Source organism: Peromyscus leucopus, chromosome 3, assembly GCF_004664715.2.
Source record: "Peromyscus leucopus breed LL Stock chromosome 3, UCI_PerLeu_2.1, whole genome shotgun sequence".
In the NCBI taxonomy this organism is placed as follows: Eukaryota; Metazoa; Chordata; class Mammalia; order Rodentia; family Cricetidae; genus Peromyscus; species Peromyscus leucopus.
The window spans coordinates 142132971-142156874 of record NC_051065.1 but is presented as its reverse complement, the minus strand read 5'-3'; the positions used below and the strand labels follow the sequence as shown (position 1 = coordinate 142156874).

Genomic DNA, 23904 nt, shown 5'->3' with positions numbered 1-23904 from the left:
GGGAAGGATTGGAAGGAGGAAATGGTATATAAAGTAAATAAATGAATTTAATTAAGAAAAAAGTGGAAATGAGTAATATATTGTGCTTATTTTAAGACTATGCTTTATTATTTATTAGATGAATACAAGTATATTTTATTCTGGAAAATGACTTTCTCAGCCCCCCCTTTCATTTAGCCCTAATAAAATGTTTTCCTTGCCATCTACTTTACTTCCTGCATCTGAAGAGAAAGGTAGAAAACATCCTCAGGGACTGGCTATGTATTCAAAAGAGGAGTCTTCAAAGTAGACCCATGGAATGAACCATATTCTCACAATTTTTGCTGTGAGACTGGTTAGTTTCAGCTAAGTTCCTGACAAAGAAAGATATATTTCTAAAATAATTATTTTATATCATTAAATGGTGTGAACTTAACCTACAAAAGAAATTTGATAGGTGAATGTCTTAGCTGACCCAAAAATCTTGTATGAAGTAGACTTGAAAAAAAATTAGGTCTACTTATTCCAAATCCTAAGATTCAGATGAGATGACCCAGGAAAATGTCTTAGCAGTGTCTCCATCTGGCTCATAGTAAATACATGACAAGTTTTCTTCCATTGCTCTTTGGAAATAATTCTGAAAGAAACAGTAAGTTTTGAAGAGCATTGGCCCTTCTAAGGAATCCCCCTACAAGTTGCCAGTGAGCTGTTCAAACAACTTTCTTATAGGCAACAGAATTTACCAGTAGTTAAATGAATCATCTAAAAAAGCATATAGTAAATCAATCTTTTTCTTTCTTCTTTCTCTTTTTTGAGACAGAGTCTCACTCTGTAGACCAGGCTGTCTTTGAACTCAGAGATCTCCCTGCCTCTGCCTTCTGAGTACTGGTTTTAAAGGAGTGTGCCACCATGCCTGGCTTAAGTTTTTATGGGCTGGGGAGGTAGGTCAGTGGGTAAGAGTTTTGTTGTACAAACACAAGAATCTGAATTCAAATTCTCACCAGCCACCTAAAAAGCCAAGCATGGCTCTCCTTATACTTCTGTTATTTCAGGTCTACAGGGGACAGAGATAGGAGGATCCCTAGGGCTTGCTGGTCCCCAATTTGGTTCAGGGAGAGACAAGGCTTCACACAAGTAAAGAAAAAGTAGACTGTAGCTATAAAACATGAATTATCGGAAGCAAAATCCAAATAATTTGGGATTTGTATCTTCCCCTAGTTCAAATCGATCAAATTTATTCTTAAAATTTTTCCTTTTATTCTTTGAGAATTTTGTTCAGTGTGTTTTGATCTTATTTACACTCTCCCCAACCCTTAGTTCTACCTGATCTGTCCTTACTCACCCACCTTTGTGTCTTTAAAACAAACAAACAAACAAAACCCATTGAGACCAGTTTATGCTGCCCAAGCACTCCCAGATCTATGGCTTCATCTGGAGCATGGTTGGCTCTCCAAGGGCAGTGTTCTTAAAGAAAAATATCTCTCCCTTTCCTAGCACCTAACTACTGACTGCCAATAGCTCCATGGCGAGGGGTGAGATTTCATGTCTAAACAACACCTCCATGCTGAAATTTTACCAGGTTTGGGTTTGCACAAGTCTTGTGCATGCTGCCACAACTGCTGTGAATTCATAATGCATCTGTCCTGCTCTGTCCAGAAGACGCTGTTTCTTTGTAGTCATCTACCACCCCTGGCTCTTACATTCTTTCTACTCTCATTACTACAATGACCCCTGAGCACAGGGAGTTGGGGTGTAGTATATATGTTCCTTTCAGACCTGAGCATTCTATAGTGTCTTATTCTCTACACCTTGTCCAGTTTGTGGGTCTTTGTGTTAATTACCATCTGCTGCAAATAGAAGCTTCTCAAATGAGGTTCGAGTGATGCACTGATCTGTCTAGCTACCGATTCTTGGCCCAATAATGGTTCCAGCTTTGGGCTTCATCTTCCAGAGCAGGACTTAAATGCAATCAGAAAGTGGTTGGTGACTCCTATGATGTTTGCGACACTATTGCACTAGTGAACATGTCTTGCCAGGCCAGCCATGATTGTAACTTGCATGGTTTAAAGCTGGGTCTAATTGATGATTATTTTTCTTCTCTGATAGCATTTATAGCCCTTTCCAGAGCAATGTAAGCTATTCAGTAGGATGAAACCTCTGGGTCAATACCAGCTTTGTTTCTCCATGTTCTGTGATTTAAATATGTAGTGTCTTTAGCAGTAGAATTTTACTTTCAAGCTCTGGAAGGCAATCATGAGCAATGGCAATAGCCTGTAATGTTTGGTTGGGGGTGTATAGGACTTCACTGTCCAACAACTCAAAAGAAGTAACCGTTCTTGGTACTGGCCTTTTTAGTTTTAGCATGTGGTGTCTAGTAAGGGTATTGTTGCCTATTATTAGGATAACATCATTTTAAGTATATATATATATATATATATATATATATATATAATAAAATATTGCAAAAATATATAGCACACATAAACATACATATATACATACATGTGCTTCTACAGTAGTAGGTTTCCATATCACTTTTTAAAGGGACCTTTAATGCTATTTATCTCTTCACATACTCTCTTCTCCATCCTGATCTTTGCTCCCCCAACATAATTAAACCTTTCTTGCTTAATCATTCTGTTTTAACACTTCATATCAGTCTTTTCTTCCTCCCTATCATTGAAAGCTCCTCTCCATGGTCTCTTGGCAATGCCCTGACTTCTGTGAGTATTGCAGCAGAAACACAACTATCTGGGTGTTGAAACCAACATTTACAAATGAGAGACAACATGTGACATTTGTCTTTCTGGGTCTGGGTTGCATTACTCAGAACGATTATCTTCAGTTCCATCCATTTAGATACAAATTTCATGGTGATATTGTTTATTTTTTTATTTTTTTGTTTGAATTCCTGAATTTTTATTTTAAATCTTATTTCATTTTTGCTTTTCTTCAGAGGTTCTATAAATTAAATTCTATTTTCATTTCTTGACTTATTTTCATAATTTAATTCAACTGTGTTTTGTGGTATTTGTTTTGGCATTTATTTATATCCTTTTAGAATTCTTTATTTTCAGTATTGCTATTTTTGAATTCATTGTCTTATACATCACCTGAATTGTTTTTCTTAGGGAACATTACTCTGGACATACTAACTCTTCATGGAGACTTAGTACTTTGGTTATTCATGTTTGCCCATTAGTAATGGAAACTAAGCATCTGCAGTCGGATGGTGAGTACTGTTTATTGGTATGGAAACCTTGACTCTAATTTAGTTGAGCAGGTGTTCTAGCTTCCTGTTAATATATTTCAACTTGTCAGCGGGTAGGCCAGCTGTGTGGAACTTAGGGTTCAGTCTTTGAGCAACTCAGTGTTGATGTTTGAATCAGGTATCAGAAGTAGTCCTGGCCTAGCTTAAGCTAAGTGAGACTTCTCAGCTCAGGAGAAGACCTTCTGCAGTGTGAGAACGGTGGCTCCATGTAGAGGGGAGGTCATGCCACCTTTTTCTTCTTTATGTTCTTAGTCCTTGGCCTTATACCTAGCAGGTGGTACGGGTTCAATTAACATCCAGTCCACAGCTGAACATGTTGTAATATATTTTCTGATGTGTATTTTTTAAATTATATGTATTCTTGACAGTTTATGGCCTGGCAGTTTACTTAAAAACACACGTTGTTCTTCTGTGTTATTGAATCTAACCAAAAAGACTTCACAGTTTCTTGCTTTGATCATTCCAGAGGCAGAGTTAGGTAGAACTCTGTGAGGTGAGGCCAGACTGGTCTATGTGGTGAGTTCCAGGTCAGCTGGGACCGCACAGAGACCCTGTTTCGAGAGAAAGGACAAAGTTTCTTTCCAGAAAGATTTTAAATGATGAGTGTGCTGATTAGTTCTTTGTCAACTTGACACAACATAGAGACATCTGGGAAGAAGGAACCTCAGTAGAGAAAAATGCCTCCATCTGATTTGTCTAAAGGCAAGATTAGGACATACTCTTGATTAGTGATCGATGTGGCTGGGCCCAGCCCACTCTGGGTGGTGTAATCTCTGGCAGGTTGTTGTGGGTTGTATAAATAAGCAAGCTGAGCCAACTATGAGGAGCAGGCCAGGGAGCGGCGTTCCTCTGCAGTTCCGCATCAGTTCCTGCATCCAGGTCTCTTCCCTAGTTTTGCTCAGTGATGAGCTGTGACATGGAAGTGTAAACCCATAAACTCTTTCCACTTAAGTTGGTTTTGATCCATGTTTTGTCACAGCAACAGAGAAGCCAACTAGGACAATGAGGTCTGCAGTATTACTTAAGCAGATAAGAATTAATGATTACTTCATCATCAGTGTGTTTATATCGTGTAAATTTGGAATTTTCACCTGATTATATATTTGATTCTTCAGAACAAGCCTGTCTAGTAAAGTACCTAATGTTATCTAAATAGATCTTGAGATTGAGAACTCTCAACTAATATTTTATAATAGTGAAAACAAACTAGCAGTGCTATGGTCAGAAGAGGTGTGCCCTCCCTTCCTGTATTGAAATTCAGATGCCCACAGTCTTGGCATCAAGAGTGGTGGCCTTTGAGACTTGAGCAGGTCATGGGGAGGAATCCCCATATGTGGAATTAGTGCCCTTATAAAAGTGCACAAAAGAACTTCTCTTGTCATTCTACCATGTGAAAATACAGCTAGAGGACATCATCCATGAGTCAAATGAGGTCAGATTTGCCACTGCAATTATCTTGGACATTCTGTTGTTTATAAACCACCCAGCTTATGATAAATTTAATGACAACATAAATATACTAAAACAATTGGTGTAAACATATCATAATTACATAGTTCTGGAGACTAGAGGTTCAGAATGAATTGTATTGGGCCCAAATCAATACTAGGCCCATTTTTCTTTTGGAGGGTTGAGAGCAGACTCTGTTTCCTGGCTTTGACAGTACCCAGAAGCCATGTGTTTGCCATGGCAACATTCTCTTATTCCACATTCAGAGCCAACAGTGAATCACCTTCGGCTTTCTCTCTGTCAGTAATGTTCCTGTCTTCTCTAATGAGGATCTCTAGGATTAGGTTAGGCTATCTGCTTAACCTAGAACGAGCTCTTCACCTCAGGATCCTTAATTTAACCACATTTGGAAGGACCTCTGTGATGTGAGATAACATGTATAGAGGTTTGGGAGATTAGGAGAAGTGTGTCTTTGGAGCAACTATTCTGTTTATTATGTTTGTTGAATTTAAACAATTATCAGGCTTCATGAATCATATTGAAGACAGGCTTGTTTTGCTATAAAGCATGTGGCTTTTTGTCTTATAATATGCTCTATTTTATGGTCTTTACTCATTTGGTATCTTTACCATCATGCATCATTATCAAAGGTCCAAGTGCAGTCAGGTTGAGGAAAACTTGGGTAATTTTCATGATTTTTTTTTTTAACCATTATATGTTCAACTATTGCAATGAATCAAGTTCTTATAACAGGTCTTTGATATCAGTCACTGGAGAGTCTTCTGTAGTATGGTAATGACTAACCAAAAGGACCTTTGTCTTTTCATTTTGCATTCAGTAAGTCACCAATTTCTGTCTTCTAAGTAGACCCTTAATTGAAAAGTTGGGAGGGAGAAATCTCCTAAGTGACATTACCATCAATCCAGCTGCGTGTTTCCTTCACACAGCAACTCCCTGCAGACCACTCTGACTGAGAGTCATAGTATCTTGGATGGCTTTGGGTTGGGTGTACAATTTTATGGAAGAGTATGGATCTCACAAGGCCCTATTTCATCTCCAGTGCTGAAAAATCTCTTTATATTGTATCAGTTATTGGACACAGGGATGCATATGGATACAGTCAGGATACTGTGACCCAGAAATCATGACATTTCCATAGTTTAGCCTTCATAAGAACTGGAGTTATCTTGAGTCTTCCTTCTTTTTATAATGCATGTCTAATTAAGCTTTGGGGATTTCCCAGACATATTCATTTCACTTTTACCTTTTTGGAAATTCATTATACTTAAACTTTAAAAAAAAAAAGCTATTTTTTTTATCAACTCTATGTGTTACTTTTCTTCTACTTAGCTGACTCCTACACATATTTCAGCTGTAAATTGTGCAAGCATTTCCTGCCTGAGTTCTTGACTCTGAATTTTCTTTTCTTTCTTTTTTTAAGATCTGTTTATTTTTTATGTATAGCACTTTGCCTACCTGTATGCCTACATGCCAAAATAGGACACCAGATCTCATTATTGATGGTTGTGAGCCACCATGTGGTTGCTTGGAACTGAACTCAGGAGCTCTGGAAGAGCAGCCAGTGCTCTTAACCTCTGAGCGATCTCTCAAGTCCCCTGAATTTTCTCATAGTAGTGTTTACAGGGCAAATTATTGCCTTTTCTGAATTCTCAAGACAAATCAACACAAGTATTCTTTTCAGTTCCATACAAGGTCCCTTACAAAGAGTGACTGTGGCCACACCTGGCATGCTGACTGGCAGGTAACAGAAACTAGAAATAAATGGTGTTAAGTGATTATTCATATCTTTATAACCACATGACTCATTTAGAGACAAGTTTTATCATATGAACTATATGTAGAAACTGAGGTACTTTACATTAGTACAACCATAAAGAGTGACAGAAATTCATTTTGACCTTTGCTTTTCTTTTTTTTTTTTTTTTTTTTCCGAGACAGGGTTTCTCTGTGTAGCTTTGCGCCTTTCCTGGAGCTCACTTGGTAGCCCAGGCTGGCCTTGAACTCACAGAGATCCGCCTGCCTCTGCCTCCCAAGTGCTGGGATTAAAGGCGTGCACCACCACCGCCCGGCGACCTTTGCTTTTCTTATTCTATCTTGTTTTTAGCGAAGTTTCCACAGATCATTTGACTATGACCTTTATCACTTATAGGGAACTTGGACATATTAACCTCTTCCCCAAGAGCTCATGGGAAAGGTGAAACTATTGCTCTGAATTAGAACATCTACTAAAATGTGTTATTACTATGTCTGGAGCACAGTGGGTAGCAGTTAAGCTGTAGTTTTATGCTGTCCCAACAGAAGAGTTCTCAAGGGTAGGCTGCCAATTGTCCTGGCTTTCTGTTAGAGGATTTTTTTTCTCCCAAGGGTGAGCAGATATGAGCTGTCAGTCAATGCACAGATGCCTATCTTTAGGGTATTTTGGAACCACAGTGCCGCTGTCACTAAGCATTGAGGTGAACTGTCATCTCTGCAGTAGAAACCTGTAGGATGAAGACTCTGGGTGTAGGGGAGTGGGAGGCTCAAACTAATTTCTAGCCTCAATAGGCTCCCATGAAGTCCACTAGAGAAGTAGATTTTTTAAACAAAGGTTAATGGAAGCTCTTACGGGGTACCTACCAGAGAACACTACTTGGATATGGGTTTAAGCCAATACAACGTCTTTATTAACCGGCTGGAGACTACACTGGCTATTCAGGATCCTACTGCACCACCAAGTCTTTCTCAGGGTGAGCATTTAAGGACAAAAAAACCATACCTAGGTTGACATATTTTAGTTAACAAGAACAGTTAACTGTTGCCCAGAAGCAGAACTACAGAAGCCAAAAAAAAAAAAAAAAAAAAAAAAAAAAGCAAGATTAGTGCATTTAGGGACCTTTCCAGAGCTGTGGACTTTGATGGATTAGGTCTTTGCTTTCATTTGGCAGGTGGTGCTGCCAACATGCTGAGTTTTAAGGCCTGAATGGTACTTCTATCATGGTGTCAGTTGTGCCAAGGTCCGGGGGCCTGACACAGATACCTAGTAAATGAAAAACAGTGTAAGAATTGATAACCATAGGTTTCAACACAGATTGATCCTTGCAGAAGGGAGCAGTATTCATGCAGAGTACCCAACAGACTGAATGAAACACAAGGAGCCCAGGCAGGGAACACTGTACACAATGATAGGACAAAGATGAATGGACCTAACAGGAGTCTCAGGGGAAAAGAGGGCAACAAGGAAGCCTGTGCTATTTGGAGAAATAGTGGTTACCATATTCTCAAGAGAAAACAGCAAGCCAGATAAGAGATATCTGAAAGGAGGAAACAGAGTAACCTTCAGACAGCCATGGGGCTGATAAGCACATTTCAAACAGAGTTGTTGTTTCTTCTGTTTCTTCTTTGACCAGAAGAGGAGTTGTGCTAAGTACTTGCATCATAGGGCAGACACTTCCCCACTTTTTGAGAAATAACCCCTGTTTTGGTTGCATACTAGCTTGGTATTTGTAAATTATGCATTTCAAGATACTATGAAGATACTATTAATTTATTTTTATTTTAATTATCTTTTTTGTAAAAAGCTCATAAAAGAGTAAGTTGAATTATAACATTTCATGCATGTGGATTTTCATGCATGTATATTTCCACGCATGTAGACCATTGTGCTTTGTTCATATTCATACCCCACCATGCTCCCTTCACCTTACCCTCCCTGCTGATAACCCAACATTTTTATATATTGAAATGTAGATTTTTTATGTGACAGCAAATATGACACTGAATTGGGTTTTTGTTGTTGTTTCTTTTCCTTTTTATATTTCTGTGGCAGAATGAGAGTTTTTAGCTTCTTAAACTACTTTTATTATTTGCCTTCCTTGGCCATGAAGTGCTTTTGAGGGAGCATTTCTGTGTACATTCTCCATTTCTCCTTGTGGTTACCAGGAATAGGAAAGAATTTCGATAATGCAGGTGTATTCTCAAGGATTCTGTGAAGCTTACATGTCTCAGGAGATAGTGATACCATGGTAGGAGACTGGGGGTGGGGTGAGCCATCAAGACTGACATATGAAATAAGCTAGTTGGGAAAAAAAGAAAAACTGGAAACTCACCCATGGTTACAAAATAAAGCATGTGAGAAAAAAAGGTTGGGGAAATCCTGTGGGGAAGGTGGGTGCAATGTGTAAATGACTTGTAAATTTCATGGTGCTAAGGCAGGACTTGTCAGCCCAAGGCTTCCCTTAGCTCTGTAGCCCACGTCCATTTTCCAGAGAGTCTTTCTCTTCTTTAAAAAACTTCCTCTATTTCTTCCACTATCAGTGTGTCCCTGGTTCACTTCTCTGTTTCAGGATAAAAAACAAAAACAAAAAACAAACAAACAAACAGAAAAGTTGGAACTCTTAACAGGTGTCCTCTGGACTCTGGTCCACACCTACAATAACACTTCATATTGATTGGTCAGACTTTTTTTAAGTAACTATGGATGATTAACAGAATACTATGGAATGGCATACCCCTATATCATCTAGTACTAACTGATAACTCATTTAAAGCACAAATTTATTTAAACTATATAGAAAGGAGACTTTAAAAACTGCTTTTGCTTTCCTTATTGTAACTGGCAGCCTCACCACCACTATCTTAAATTACAGGAAGAGATGAGGTTCAGGGTAAATCCTATCATGATCACTGGGTTAATCATTAATCAAAATGACATTTACCCAGAATGACCGTTGAGCTAAAACAGAATGAGTACTCTTTATTACATTTGAACTTTGCAAAACAAATATGAAGAAAGCTTGTTTATTTGACTAATGTCCATCTGGCTGTCCTCTAGGCTAGGGACATATATTTTATATTACTTCCTTATTAAGTATGCATGAGCAAACAGAACAAACCCTTAAAACTACCAGAGGGAGGTATTATAATAACATGCAGGCACTAATGCCTCATGGTCTTCTAGCTAGTCCAGTGTGCTCCAGTCTTTTTATTTATTGACTTGTTTTATCAGATAGAGCTCGCTTGCCTGGGAGACAAAATCTTTCTTGTTGAGCACATTCTAGAAGCGCCAAGAGAAATCTTCATGGTTGAAGATATGTTCTACTAAGTATCTGACACAAAGCAAAGGATGCAGGGAATTATAAGAACTCTTTTTCAACTGTCAGGCCAAACCTGAAGAGCAACCCAAACCTCTGTGTACTCAGAAGTAATGGTAAACTGAGCCGTCTAATGCCTGTGACAAGCCACCGTCAGCAACACTCGAGATACTCCATACCTAGGTAATTTCCATTTCTGTGCAAATCCTTTTATTATTCCACAGGGGCTTGTCGTTTCCTGCCATTTGAACTCAATGATATATTAGAGAGGGCTGCATTCTGAGATCAGGGGCTGGAGGCTGCCTCGGTGTGTGTTAATAAAGGAGAGGGACAAAGTAAGAGAAGTCAGAAAAGGGGGGCTATGGAGGAAGAAATGGGTGGGGGAAGAAAGGAAGTGAAGAAGTGACAGCTGCCAAACAAACAAACAAACAAACAAACAAAATGATGCATAGCCACCGGGACCCTCTCTTAGGAAACAGCCAGAGCCTGGTCCCACACGGCCAACACTGCCCCACCTTTCCCTCTTCATCAGGCAGAAGGAACAAGGAAGAGGTGACCAGGAGTCTGGGAGGAGCTTGCCATTCCTGCTTGGCTCCTCAGGTGGGTTGACTCAAGCCCCAGCATCAAGGCATGAGATGAGGGAGGTGGCCCCAAAGGGCAAGCACCCCGTGTACTCAGAACCAGAGAAGCAGTTCTCATTGCCAGAAACTGAAACGTGAGACTGAACCCAGGCAGAGAAACAGGAACTGATCCCCAGAAGAATTTGCACAAGTTCTAGATGATGGGTTATGGAAATCTGAAATCCAATGCCCACACAATCACCCTCCTCTGTCACCATCAGGGCCAAGTAATCAGACCACAAAAAGAGAGCAGAGTTGGACAGAATCTAGCCTTTACTCAACCATAATTCAGCAAAGTAGAGCAGATTCAAAGAAAGATTAAAAGGGGCTTGAAGTCAGTACGCCATCCTGCACTGTAGGTAGTCTGGGAACCCACAGAATTGTGAGGGGGGGATGTGGTTGAAGAGTGGGAGGGGTAGCAGGAAATGGAAGAGAAACACAGGAAACACAGAAGTGTGAAAACCCCAAAGACTGCCCACAACAGCCACCATAGGGTGGGGGTGTGAGCAAGGAAATGGACAGAGTCTGATAAACAGGGTGAAGGAAACATGGGAGGTGAAAGCCCAAGCAGATGCCATAACAGGCTGCTCAGTCTTCTCTCAGAAATCAGGCCTCAATTTCAGTTTCCTGAGACTTGAGCAAGCAGTCTCTGGGAGGGCCAGGAACAAAAGACATAGTCCTTGCAGTAGCTCTCTTTCTGCACATACTCTGACTGTTCAAAGTTTAGCCAATTGTTTGCTGTCTGGGACCCCTCATCAACTTAGAGCCACGTGCATGGGTCAATGTGAACATTCAAGGCCAGCCAGCCTCCATGGCAGCTCAAGGACAAAGCCTGGGACTTGTCCAGGACTACCCCAAAATGATAACTGTAACACCCAACCAGTAAATTCAAAGGTTACATACCCTCATCCAATCATATGATGCAAAGGCTTGTACCACCCTGCTTGCGTTTTTTCCCTTTAAAAACTCCTCACCCTGAGAGCTCAGGGCTGTCCTCCTCCATCTGCTTGTCAGAGTGTTGGACACGGACCAAGCCTGGACTTGCTTGTTATTAATAAACCCCTGTGTGTTCTGCATTGAGTATCAGCTCTGTGGTGGTCTTGGTCTCACGACACAGGCACAACAGAGGTAGGCTTGACCAGGAAGAAGCTTTGGTCAAGAACTTAATGCCTGCCATTTCATTTGGTGGCTGTTTGTGACCACATGCTTTTGAAGCTTTAACATCTATTTTTTTCTTATTTTATATAACATGTACATCTTTAAAACAATTTTACAACACCCCACTAAATATGCCCACAAGCTGGCAGCTTCTCAACGTGGAGAAACAAAGATGATGTGCCTGACAAAGATGTAAGAGTCCTGCTTAAAAAGTGTTCAGTGGCCAAATAGAGGACTAAAATAAATTGACAAAGAATTTAATACAAGGCCTGGACAAAAAGACTTACAAAATGGATTCAAGATATAGACAAGAAAATTACCAAATTGGATGAAAGAATCAGTAACTTAGAGGGGGAAAAAACATTTAAATACAGAGGAAAAATTCAGCAAAGAAGTAGAGATACTCCCCCTCCAAAAAAGGAACCAAACAGAAAGCCTGGAAGTGGGATAGTCAAACAAAGACAAGGCAGAGTGGTGAAACACAACATTCTCTACATAGTATGGACATTGTACTCATTCTCATCACAGGTGTGGTAATCTGTACAAGATGAGGCCAGTCAACATTCCAGTTGGCGGCACTGATTGGACTCTGTAATTTATAAAGAAAAAGACAGGTTGACATGAATGTGGGAGGGTATATGCTAAATGGGTGTTTGGAGAGACTAGGAAGGAGAAGTCTAAGTGGATATGATTTAATTATATTGTATATGTATGTAAAATTTCAAAGAATAAAAAATATTCTAAAAACAAACAAACAAAGAAACAGAAAACCACAGCAGACAGCAACATCAACAGGTGAAATTAAACAGAAGAACTGTCTCAGTGATGGAGAACAAGGTTGCATTATTAATACATATATAAAGAAAACAAAGTCATATAAAGAAAACAGCCAATGAACATAACTGAAATGTTCATAAAGTCTGGTATCTTCTCAAAGGCCAAATGTAAGATTCTATAGTGTAGAGAAATAAAAGATGATATCAAATGACTTAGACAAGCTATTCAATGATAATTTCCCAAACAACAAAAAAAGAAATATCCAAACATAAAGAATAATTTAGAACTCCAAAAGACATTACCAAAGAAACTCCTCTATAACATATCATAGTTAAGACCTCAAAAATGCATTCAAAAGAACAATAATAAGTATATAAGGGAAAACATCAACTAACACAAAGGCAGAAATACAGGAATAACATTGTCAGCAATCATAAAATCCAGGGAAGCAGAGATAATATATTTCAAAGCTTTGAAAATAAGTTACTGTTGATCAGGACTGATATACCTCGAACAATTATCTATTGAAAAAGATGTAGAAATAAGACCATTTCAAGACAAACACAAGTTAATTTTGTCTAAGACAGCTAAGTCAGTACCACAGAAAATTCTTAAGGAATAATTGACTCAGAGAAAGAAGGAAGAACATGGGGAAAAAAGACACTTCATGAAAGCAACAGATGAATAGAGGAGAATAGGGGAAAAAATGAATCATACATAGTCAATACAGCAAGCCAGCAAACATTCAACACATCCATGCAAGGAAGAAAGGAATTCCTCGTAAGTCAACCAATGAGAACAAGAAACAACAAAGCCCTAACAATAGTAAAGCCGTCTCAGTTATAACCAGAATATAAATGCTTTTAAATAATTAATTAAAAGGCACAATCTAACTGATCAAATAACAAGAGCTAAGTATCTGATAGCTCCAAGAAAATCACAAAGTTAACTAGATGACTTTCCATACACACCAAAGCATTTCTCTAGGAGGGCATTATAGCATGTGCCTTGTTTAATTTATCATCCAGAGCATTTGAGAACTATATTTCAATTGCTGCTTTTCCTGTTTCTGATATTTAAGAAAATGCAACACAGCTGAAAACCAAGAAGGCAGGATTTGAAAGCTGAATTTAGATCTGCTAGGCTGGCAAAATGGGATAGGATATCTTATGACCAAGGGCAGTAGCAATGGGACACAGTTCTGTGTCAGACATGTGATCAGCAGCTGACTCTCTACTGTGTATAGTGTTGCCAAACACCAATGTCTAGCCGATGAAGCAGATTAAATGCAGGCCCAGAATCTACAATATTATTAACTTATTCCTGAGTTCAGACTACACAGATGGCGTCACTTTGGATTGAAGCTTTGCCTTTTGTTACATCGAGTCTGCAGGGATTTTCACCATCCTATGGAGGACAATGCATTTAATAGTTAGGAGTGTTGAAGAACATATTAACATTGTGTATGAAGTCAGTAACATTTCAAACTAAGACAAGCAGGAATGATGCTGGAGTAGGAAGCTTCAGGAATCTGTCCTTCTGTCTAACAGTGATTCATGCCTCATAATTTGCTTGAAGTCCCTTGCCCATTGTCTGATGATTGGATCAGGATGCTGACCCTAGACTGAGCATTGTAGCTTAGCCATGCAGTATACAATAGAGTGCCAGTTGCTGACCATGTGGCTGACAGGGAGGTGTGACTTCAATGCCTAGTGTCATGAGAAAGTTTGTGTCTCACAAACCAACCCACCACAATTAAAAATTCATCTTTCAAAGTGTAGTTTCTATTGAAGCCCATCACTTTGTTCTTCCATGAAGTCCCAAGTCATATGCTAAGTCATCCTGAGCGGAAGATCACCTGTACTTTGGCCCTTTTGAGTCTAACTTGTGCCTTAAGTCTTAAATAAACACTTGTAGCATTGAACACATACTTTGGTGAACATGTGTGGGTAGAGTTTGATTACATTTTAGTCTGTTCTTCCACATCTCTTCATGCCATGAGTGTGGATGGCTGTTTGTGTTTCTGGCTCAGCTGCTGGAGTCTAGTGAGCAAAGGAGATCTGTTCATTCAAATATCAGAACCGAGCATCTGATTTTTGAAGCATTTGCTTTCTTGGGCAAATAGGCACAGAATAGGCTGAAGTGGATTAGGATCTTAAAGGAATTACATTGTTCTTTCCCCCTGCACTCTGGAGGGAAAGCATTCCATGAAGTCTTTGTCAGATAATTGGCTAACTGCAGAGACAACAGACAAGAAATTTTGATGGCTATGTAAAAGTGAACAACGTTTCCTCTATAAAAATAGTTTATCAAGTTACAGATACTACACTCCTTCAAAAGGAAGATTTAGCTCAGTCCCTGGAGAGCAAAAGTATCAGAGCAACCCTAATATAATCCTAGTAACATCTGGTCCTTGACAAAGCATTGCAAAATGTACAAAGAATGGTCCATTTGCAGAACAAAATATTTTCTAGAAATAATCCCTCATGAAGCTCAGATATTAGAATTATTACTTAAGGACACTGAATCATCCATCTTAAATATTTACAATGCTTTAAAGAAAACTAGACAAAGAATGGAAGGGAGTTGGGGAAAATACTATATGAACAAAATGAGAGTGTCAGTAAGGAGTTAGGAATATGAAAAGGAACCAGAGAAACCAGACCAGAGGAGTATAGGAGCTGAGCTAATTTGATCCTCAATAAGATTAAAAATATCTGCTTTCTCATGAGAAACTGCAGATACTAGAGACAATGGGAGGACACATTTAGAGGAGGAGAAGGACAAACAGAACTGTTGTAGTTGTGCCTGTTTGAGACAAAGTTTCAAACTGTAGCCTACTCACATCATATTTATAGCCTGGCTCCCACCTCAGCCTCCCAATTGCTGGGACTTCAGACATGTGCTACCATGCCTGAGATGTAACTTTGCATTGTTGGGACAAAATACCTGAAAGAATCAACTTAGGTGGAAATTTTTCTTTTTCTCATGGCTTCAAAGGTGCTTAGTGCTATTGCTTTGGGAATGGTGCATCATGGCCAGAGTGCATGGTGGAGGGCTCCTGTTCACTTCATGGTAGCCCAAAACCATAGTAGGGGAAGAGGAGCCTCTAGTTTCAAGGTTTTGATAGCCTCTTCAATAGTATCCTCCCAAAGAACCAACTCTCTCAGCATGACCTCACTTCTTAAAGGTTCTACTACTTCCAACAGAGGCATAGGCTGACAAGCATACTTTAACACATAGACCTTCCAGGATCCTTCCAGACTGTAGCTTTGTAGCCATGTCAACTAAGAATGATATACTTGACCAAAGCATCCTTTAAAAAGTGAAGGAAATAAAATAATTTACAGATAATCAACATAGAAATTCACTACCATTAGAACTGCTCTCTGAGAAATGCTAAAGGAAAATTTCCCAGCGATGGACAAGACACAGATTAGAGTGTGGATCTGTAGCACAAAGAATGATTGTAATCTTAGCAATATGTTGTGGGAGCCCGTTCTCGGGTTCCTTGTGGCTTTACCCAGCAGGTCCACATAGAGGATGATTAGGACCACCGGCCTGAGTGCAGGTGTCTGAGATGGTCTGCACTTGGCTGTGCTGGGGGAGGAGGTCTTTTGCTCCACCCCTTGGTTTCTCTATAAAAACCCTGGGGCAGAGACAGTCGGGCCCGTTGAAATAGGTTCCAGGCTCTCTCGAGGCTCTCCTTTATTTTCTATCTGTTTATCTCCGCAAGATTCTTTGTTATAAATCCTTCTATCTAATATTTCCTGCTGCTTGCACACAAGAAAACTCTGGGGAACTGTGGGGGTGGTGGGTAAATGCCCCACAATATGTGCAGGTAGGAGAAGGACAAAAAAAACTCTCAGAGTTACATGTTTTGGCATCATTTTCAACCTCTCTTTTTTAAATATATAATTTATGGAAATGCATAAATTAGCAATTGGAGATACATGTTAGCAAGCATGTAAATCTAGAAAGAACTTAAGAAGGAAGTGGATATGAGCATGAGGGTGCACACACCCCCTTAATTATAGTGTTCAGGAGGCCATGACAGGGCATCTTTGTGAGTTTGAGGCCATCTTGGTCTACACGGTCAGCTCCTGGACAGCAGGGATTGCATAAACGACCTTGTCTAACAAGCAACAAAACAGAGTGGGAAAGAAGAGATGGGAAACAATGAAAAAGAGATCTTAACATGGGAGGAAGCAGAAGTGAGAGCAAAAACAGCAACTATGTTCCTTGCAGGTTAAAGGTTCTGTTTGCGGTTAAGACAGTTAAGAATAAGTTCCTCTTTATCCTGTGCAGATTAAGGTTTCTGTTTATATTTAAAGAATAAATTCCTGTTTGTCCTGTGTTGTCAAGTCCTTGCAAGTTAAAGTGTCTATTTGTAATTAAGAATAAGTTGCTGTTTCTTAGATCTGATGAAAACTGCAAAGCATGTTTTTCAAACTGTATTAAACTGTGACCCCCTTCATATGATATGTATTCTTATCTTTGTTCCTTTCCTTTCACTGTGGTTTTCTAACAATATATAACAGTCAACTCTCTTGTCTCTGGGCACACTTTATCTCTTCTATAGAAAGGACCTCAAGAGGCCAAGATGGCTGCTCTCTCCAACCCCGACTTACAGTAAGACAGCTAGCTGACCATTCCCCCGTACACCCCAAAATACAGTTTGCTTTAATTTGACAATTGTGGACTTGTCTTTTCTCCTTGAGATTCTCAGGTTTAACAGAAGCACCATGTGACAAGAAAGCAGAAGTAGTTGTCCCATGGAGGAAAAAGGGGAAATAACCAGAATTGGGGAAATGACATGTAGAGGCAATGGGAGAGAGAAATGTGTGAGGATAAACTTCAACATCACAAGTATATGAGAAAAATGTGTGAAGATGCCATAACAAGCCATATCAGTATGCTAGCTTAAAGATTAACTTGGAAAATTAAAAATGAACATCCAATATTTGAAGACGTAATGTGTGACAGAATATAAAGGGGGAGACAAAGGCGTGAGACCAAATTAAATGTCAGCACAGTTATTGCAGCCTTGCTGGTATTACTAAACATATGCTATCCATTTAGGGTGTCAATTATGATCTTGACTAATTTCCTGTTGAGATCCATAGGCCCCTCTGACCAGTGGATTAGGCAAAGTGGGGGCAAGGCAAACTCTGGGAATGGATGAGTGGTTCTGGATGGACAAGATGGTGAGTTCTGAAAACCCAATAGTGATATTTATATCTGAAACTACTTTGTCTGAAATTTCGAGTGTTTCCTGGTTATTCACGCCAGCAATATTTATTAAGATTGAACATAAAGGAAAACAAGGCAAATTGCACACTGTAAAGGCTCTGCTCCTGGAATCAAAAGCCTACTGTGCTGAGATAACATGACTTGATTCCAGCCTCATCTGTGTCACAATCCACAGGAACTTGGAGTTTACTTTGAGAAATCCACACTTCTTTGTCTGCTTCTTACCTCAGCAACAAAATCAAAATCTGCATGTCTGCTTGGATGAGTGCAACTGTACCTCATAGCCTGCCTATGAAAATTAGAGGCTTTGATATTTATGGTTGATTCTTTTAATTTTCAAATGATTACATAGAGCAGATAAATCACTATATAAAACTGCCATTGCATCAATCTTAGGCCATTTACATGCAATTTATAAGTGACATCAATGCTTATTATTCTTAAAAAGATCACAGTCCTAAAGTATTTAGGTTGAGTAAATTTGGGCCCTACAGAATTTAATCTTAATTTTTATTTATACAGTCACTACATTGCTAAAAATATTTTTGGTATTGCTGGAAGAGTTAGATTGACCCTATGTCCACTGGGAATTTGCTTATCTAGAGAGATGAGAAGGCTTGAGATGATAGCTTTATCATCATAAAGCTATCAATATTGGAAATAGGACTGTATGTACTTGAGAAGGGAACTAGGCTGCACATTTGTTTGAAAACATTAGTGTTGGACCTTTAGCAGAGGATCGTTTTTAGATATCAGAGCCTACATCTATTTTTACACACTGTTGTGTTAATGGGCCCCGGTTCAAAAATCACATGTAGCAACTGCTAGTTGTCTAAAACCATTTGTTACCTACATATAATATCATTAAAATCTTGTAAGTTTCATCAATGAACACATCGCATCCACCTGCAACAATTTCACTGAATTAGAAGATATATTTATAGCCAAAATGTTGACCTCAGTGTGTGTCAGGCCATTTGAAGACAGCTAAGCAATATTTGACGTTTCAATGTCCTCCAACTAAGGAAGTCACAAGGGGTTTATGAAAGGCTGTGGAGGCCAGCTGTTCACAGAAGAAAACTATCCTGCAAATCGAGAGAGAAAACAAATGTGTGAACAGTGGTCAAGGGCTGGCCTGGAGATCACTATGCTTCAAAGTTGTGAGGCACCTTCTGCCTCTGACACCTGAGTGCTGGGTTCACAGGCACATGCCATGATGGCTGGCTCTTTTTTTCATTTAAATAGTTTAAATAGTGGAACATTTGGCTGGAGTGCCTCAGTGTTTAAGAGCTCTTTTTCTTGCAGATGACCTGAGTTCAGTTCCCAGCACCCACATGGTATGGCTCACATCTTGCTGTAACTCTGGTGCAGGGAACCTGTTACTATCTTCCGGCCTTTGTACAGACCTGTAAATACATTAAAAATGGGTTATCTTTTAAATTATCATTTGTACAAGGCATTTATATATCCTACACATAAATTTCTTACCAGATACACGATTTTCAAATAGTTTCTTCCACCTGGTGGCTTACCTTTGCACTTTCTCAATGGCATCTTTTCAGATAGAGTAGTATAAAATTTGATGGTGTCTAGTTTTTCTTTTAGTATCTAAGACTGTTTCCTTCTAAAACTACTAAAACTTAAAATCCTACATGTATGTGCTATATTTTGAGTTAATTTTGTATGTAAGTATCTGATAGAAGTCCAACTTTGCTCTTTTAAAAAAAATAAGGACATCGAGTTTATTTGTTTTTATTAGTATACTGAAAGATATTGGGTTTTACTGTGACACTGTCATGCATATAGATAGTAATATTTGCCACCCCCTCCACTGTGAGTCCAGCTAGAAAGACAGGGGAAAGGGAGGGGACACAGCCAATGACCACTCACCCTGGACTCTGAAATCTCTCAGTGTCTAAGAGCCAAGAATTTCAGCACAACTAACAAAAACATGCAGTCACTATTACACCCATACAGACAACAGTCTTTTCTCAATAGATATGTTTTCAAATAAGCATGTAAAAGTGGTAGGAACACATTTGAAGGAAAGCATATGTCACCTTGGGATTTAACCTTCTCTTTCATCCATAAACAGTTTCTGAGAAAATCACAAGCAAGATTAGACATGTTTATAGTCAAAGCATAGGCGGAGAACTTCCTGATGACTTCTTAGTGTGTACACCTGACACAATTCATCCCGGAAAACACGTTATGATCTTATTTACTAAAGAAATCTCCTGAGATAAAAGCATTTCAATTGTTTAAATCCTTTGAGCAATGTAAGCTCCAAAATCATGTAAGATGGAGAGACGGTTCAGAGGTTAAGAGTGCTAGCTACTCTTGCAGAGGACCCAGGTTCAGTTCCCAGCACCCACATGGAAGCTCACAACCATCTGTAGCTCCAGTTCCAGAGGATCTGATGACCTCCCCTGGCTTCCACTAGAATTTCATGCACATGATGCATAGACATACATGTAAGCAAAATATGCATTCACTTAAAATATAAATACATACCAAAACTATACTGAGAAACCCTGTCTCGAAACACGCAGACACACACACACACACACACACACACACCAACCTTTTTAAAAAAAATGTGCAAGTACTGTAGAGACACTTAGTGTGCCTTTTTTGTCAGGCCATGCTCCACCATAGGGAATGTATTACTGTTGTTATTAAGCCCTACCTTCACCCCAACACCCATGCTTAAGCTCATATTTTTAAAAAATTTATTCCAACTTTGCTTGGTGTTGACTCATGCTGAATTTTTTTTTCTCTCCAGTGGAAATCAAGACCATCATCTTCACCTGAGTTGACATCCACCCAAATTGACGTCCATTCAGGCCATTCAGCCAGCTGTGAGGAGCAGTGTCCACTGAGGATTGCCACCCTCCCTTACACCATGCCACCAAAACCCCTTATGCTTCCCTGACGGACCCCTTCCTGTGTTCACGTTTACAGTCTTTTGTTTCCCTCTAGATCCCACAGATGAACATTAGGGACTTGTCTTTCTGAGTGTGGCCCCAGTTTCATCCATCTCCCTATGGCAGTTGTTAATTCTAAGTAGATTATATATTTGTTGTATTTTATAAAGACTGAGTTAATACTAGGTTCCTGATTTCCTCATCTTGGTTTGTTTAGCTGTTGGAATGTCCAGTAGCCAAATGATTCGGCTTCTTTTGTTGCATGCTTCAGACCAGAAGAAGAGCATATATTTATTTGAGAAACAAAGGTACCTGTGGCACTAGACACTTGTGTTAGGCAAGATTTTCTAGAAAAACAGAGGCAATAAAATATATATTATAAAGGAGACTGTGATGGCTAACTTCAACTCTCAGCTTTACACAGCTAGAATCACCCGGGAAAAGGATCCTAGTAAGGGATTTATTGTGTTGGTTGACTCAGAATCAGCTGGGTAATCCAACATGAGTGTTGTGTGATAGCTTGTTTGTTTTCTGCCAAATAAAGTTTGCCTGGAGATTAGAGAATCTCAGCAGCCACAGTCACATCTTACCTCTACAAATCCTCTGACTGAATCTCTACCTCCTGATGCTGGGATTAGAGGCATGAGCCTCCCATGTGCTGGGATTAGAGGAGTGCACCACTACCACCTGGCTCAGTTTCTCTTTTAGATTGGTTCAATCTCCTGTAGCCCAAGGTGGCCTGGAACTTCTGATCTCCCCGCTTCCTTCTTCCAAGTGCTGGGATTAAAGATGTGTGCCACCACTGCCTATTCTCTATGGTTAACTAAAGGCTAGCTCCATGCTCCAATCTCCAGGAAAGCTTTATTTGTCAGAGCACAAACAAAATATGCAACATATGAGTGGAGGATCTGCATGCTGAAGAGGCAGAAAACTAGGTAATGCCCAATCCAAGAAACTCAGCTGCCTCAGTATGGTACTGAAGGACTGGAAAACTACTTAGAGTCAGTGGTGCTGAATCAAATTGTAAGATGGAAGAAACTAGAGTTCATCATGATCACCATCACCCTGACCACCCCACCATCATCATCATCACTATCATCATCATCATCATCAGCAGCAGCAGCAGCAGCAATGCATGCACTTGTTCATAAAGAAGCTTGTAGGTGTAGCTATTTCCTTTTGTTTTTGTTTTTCCATGCAGTCACCTGGTAGAATTTATGTACACACTGAAGGCGTATTCTTTTGTCCCAGTTACTGTCCTTCAAAACACTCTGCTGTGGAAACACTCACACAAACAAAGGCGTGTTTCATCAGTCCTGGATAACTCTTAATCCAGTCAGGTTAACAGCCAAGACCAGCTAACTATCACAATACTCTATGCCAGGATGAGGTAGCAAGGGATAAGTAACTTGGCTTATAGGTGGATAGAGGACTTGAATAGATTTTTATCCACATGACATAAAAATGGCTACAGGTATATGAGAATGTGTTCAACATCATCACAAATCTCACTCTGTTATTTTTCAAGGTCTGCAAAATACAAGCCAACATAAGCAAGCAGTAACTTGTAGCTTACAAGAGGCAGTAGGCAACAAGATCTGTCTTGAGTATTGTGCTGAGAGTATGGCTCATAATTAACTACTCAGTAAATTTAATTTTGTTAAGCAACACAGTATTTTTTGCAGTGAATTTGGATCATAGACAGGGTTTGCTGTGAAAAAATATTTTCAATAAGATTATCTCATATGAACTATGGTCAAGACAATCTATTTTTTCCATAGTTTCCAAGAATCCATTTCAGAGACTGGTGTGGTATAGAGCCAGTATTTCCTTTCTTTCTTTCTCTCTCTCTCTCTCTCTCTCTCTCTCTCTCTCTCTCTCTCATTCTTCCTTCCTTCCTTTTTTTTTTTTTTTTTTGGAAGTGCTAGGGATTGAATCTAGGGCCTTGTATATACTAGATGAATATACTGCCAGAGACCTATATCCCAGGCTCTGTTTTACCTTTTATATTCAGGAAGGGCTTTACTAAGTTGCACAGGCTAGCCTTGTGCTCACTCTGTAATTCAGGCAGGCCTTGAACTCTGATTCTCCTGGTTTGGCCTCTGAGGTGGGGATAGAGGCCTGTGATACCAGGTCTAGCTTGGAGTCAACATTTATCATGCTGAGTTCTACCTCCACCTCATTTACTCCATTGATAAGTTACCATTCTACACCTCAGAAGAATCCAAATGAAGGTACAGTAGTCACCCCTGCTTCTGTCTTGTGCTTGATTTGACCTTCTGTAGCTGGCTTGTATAGCACCTAATAGTTAGTTCTAGGTGCCAGAATGCAATCTCCCCCCTCCCCTGCCCAATTTTGATCCCACATAGAAGCATTCATGTGGCTTTCCCGGTATCACTCTGTGCAGACTTCCACACATCGCAATGTGTGACCTTATGGCAGGGAACTTTGTTTATATTTTAAGAAGCATGACCTAACAGTGTGGGTGAGTTGTGATAAATATGGTTAGGATATTTTAATTGGAATCTTTCCAGTTTTGTTGTTTAATTAGAATCTTCCTTGTGTTCTATGTTTCCTGCCAAGAAAGGAGATATTCTGAAGAAAAACACTAGGTGACCTTTCCATCAGGTACCATACCACTGAAACAAAATATACAAAGAATTAAACTTCCCCAGGAATTCCATTCAATAGGAAAGATGAAGTCTGAGGCATTAGAGGAACTTACCTCTTAGAGGGGATTTTACACAGTTCTGGCAAGTTATTCAACCATATTTCAGGAGAGGCTGGAGACAATGATGGGTCAGTGATGGACTACATTTTTACAGGACTGCTTAAGTTATGCATGCATCTTTCTCTATACTTAACAGTAAAAGAAGGGAGTTGTAAATAGTGGCTATGACCACGTTCCCAGTTACAGAAACAGACTTGGTATTGTGAGTATTGTCTGTAAACACATGTAATGTATATTGAGTAAATATCAGTCTTTTGTTTTCTCCTTATTTTATCATGAAAAATAAGATGTATTTATTTTACTTTAATATTGAAATTTTATTAATTTTATACCATAGCATATAGGTTATGGGCTACAAAGAGAATCTAGGATCTTTTGCTTTCTTTTCTGGGGAAGGTACAGCACAGTTGTGGCTTGATTATTAACTTTAGAGACTAAATACCCTTTAATAAGCGTCACAAGGTACTTACTTGACAAAGTAGACTTGTGATAGTTAATTTTATGTTCCACCTCCATGTAGCCTTGGTTCACGCTGGCCCAAGAACAGTTTGTGCTGGTCAATGACCTTGAGGCCAATCATGTGATTCACATTTTTCAGAATTACAGAACACAAGTCATGGAGGTGTCAACCATGACTTTAAAAAAGAGC

At 39.4% G+C, this 23904-nt stretch overlaps 1 long non-coding RNA gene across 1 annotated transcript; it reads left to right on the top strand.

Annotated features, from left to right (window-relative positions):
• Window positions 1–2918: 2918 nt before the first annotated feature.
• Window positions 2919–20910, top strand: LOC119087660. Its single transcript, XR_005091169.1, has 3 exons — window positions 2919–3211; window positions 9859–9972; window positions 20383–20910. It is a non-coding gene; the product is annotated as an uncharacterized LOC119087660 (long non-coding RNA).
• The last annotated feature ends 2994 nt before the right edge of the window (window positions 20911–23904 follow it).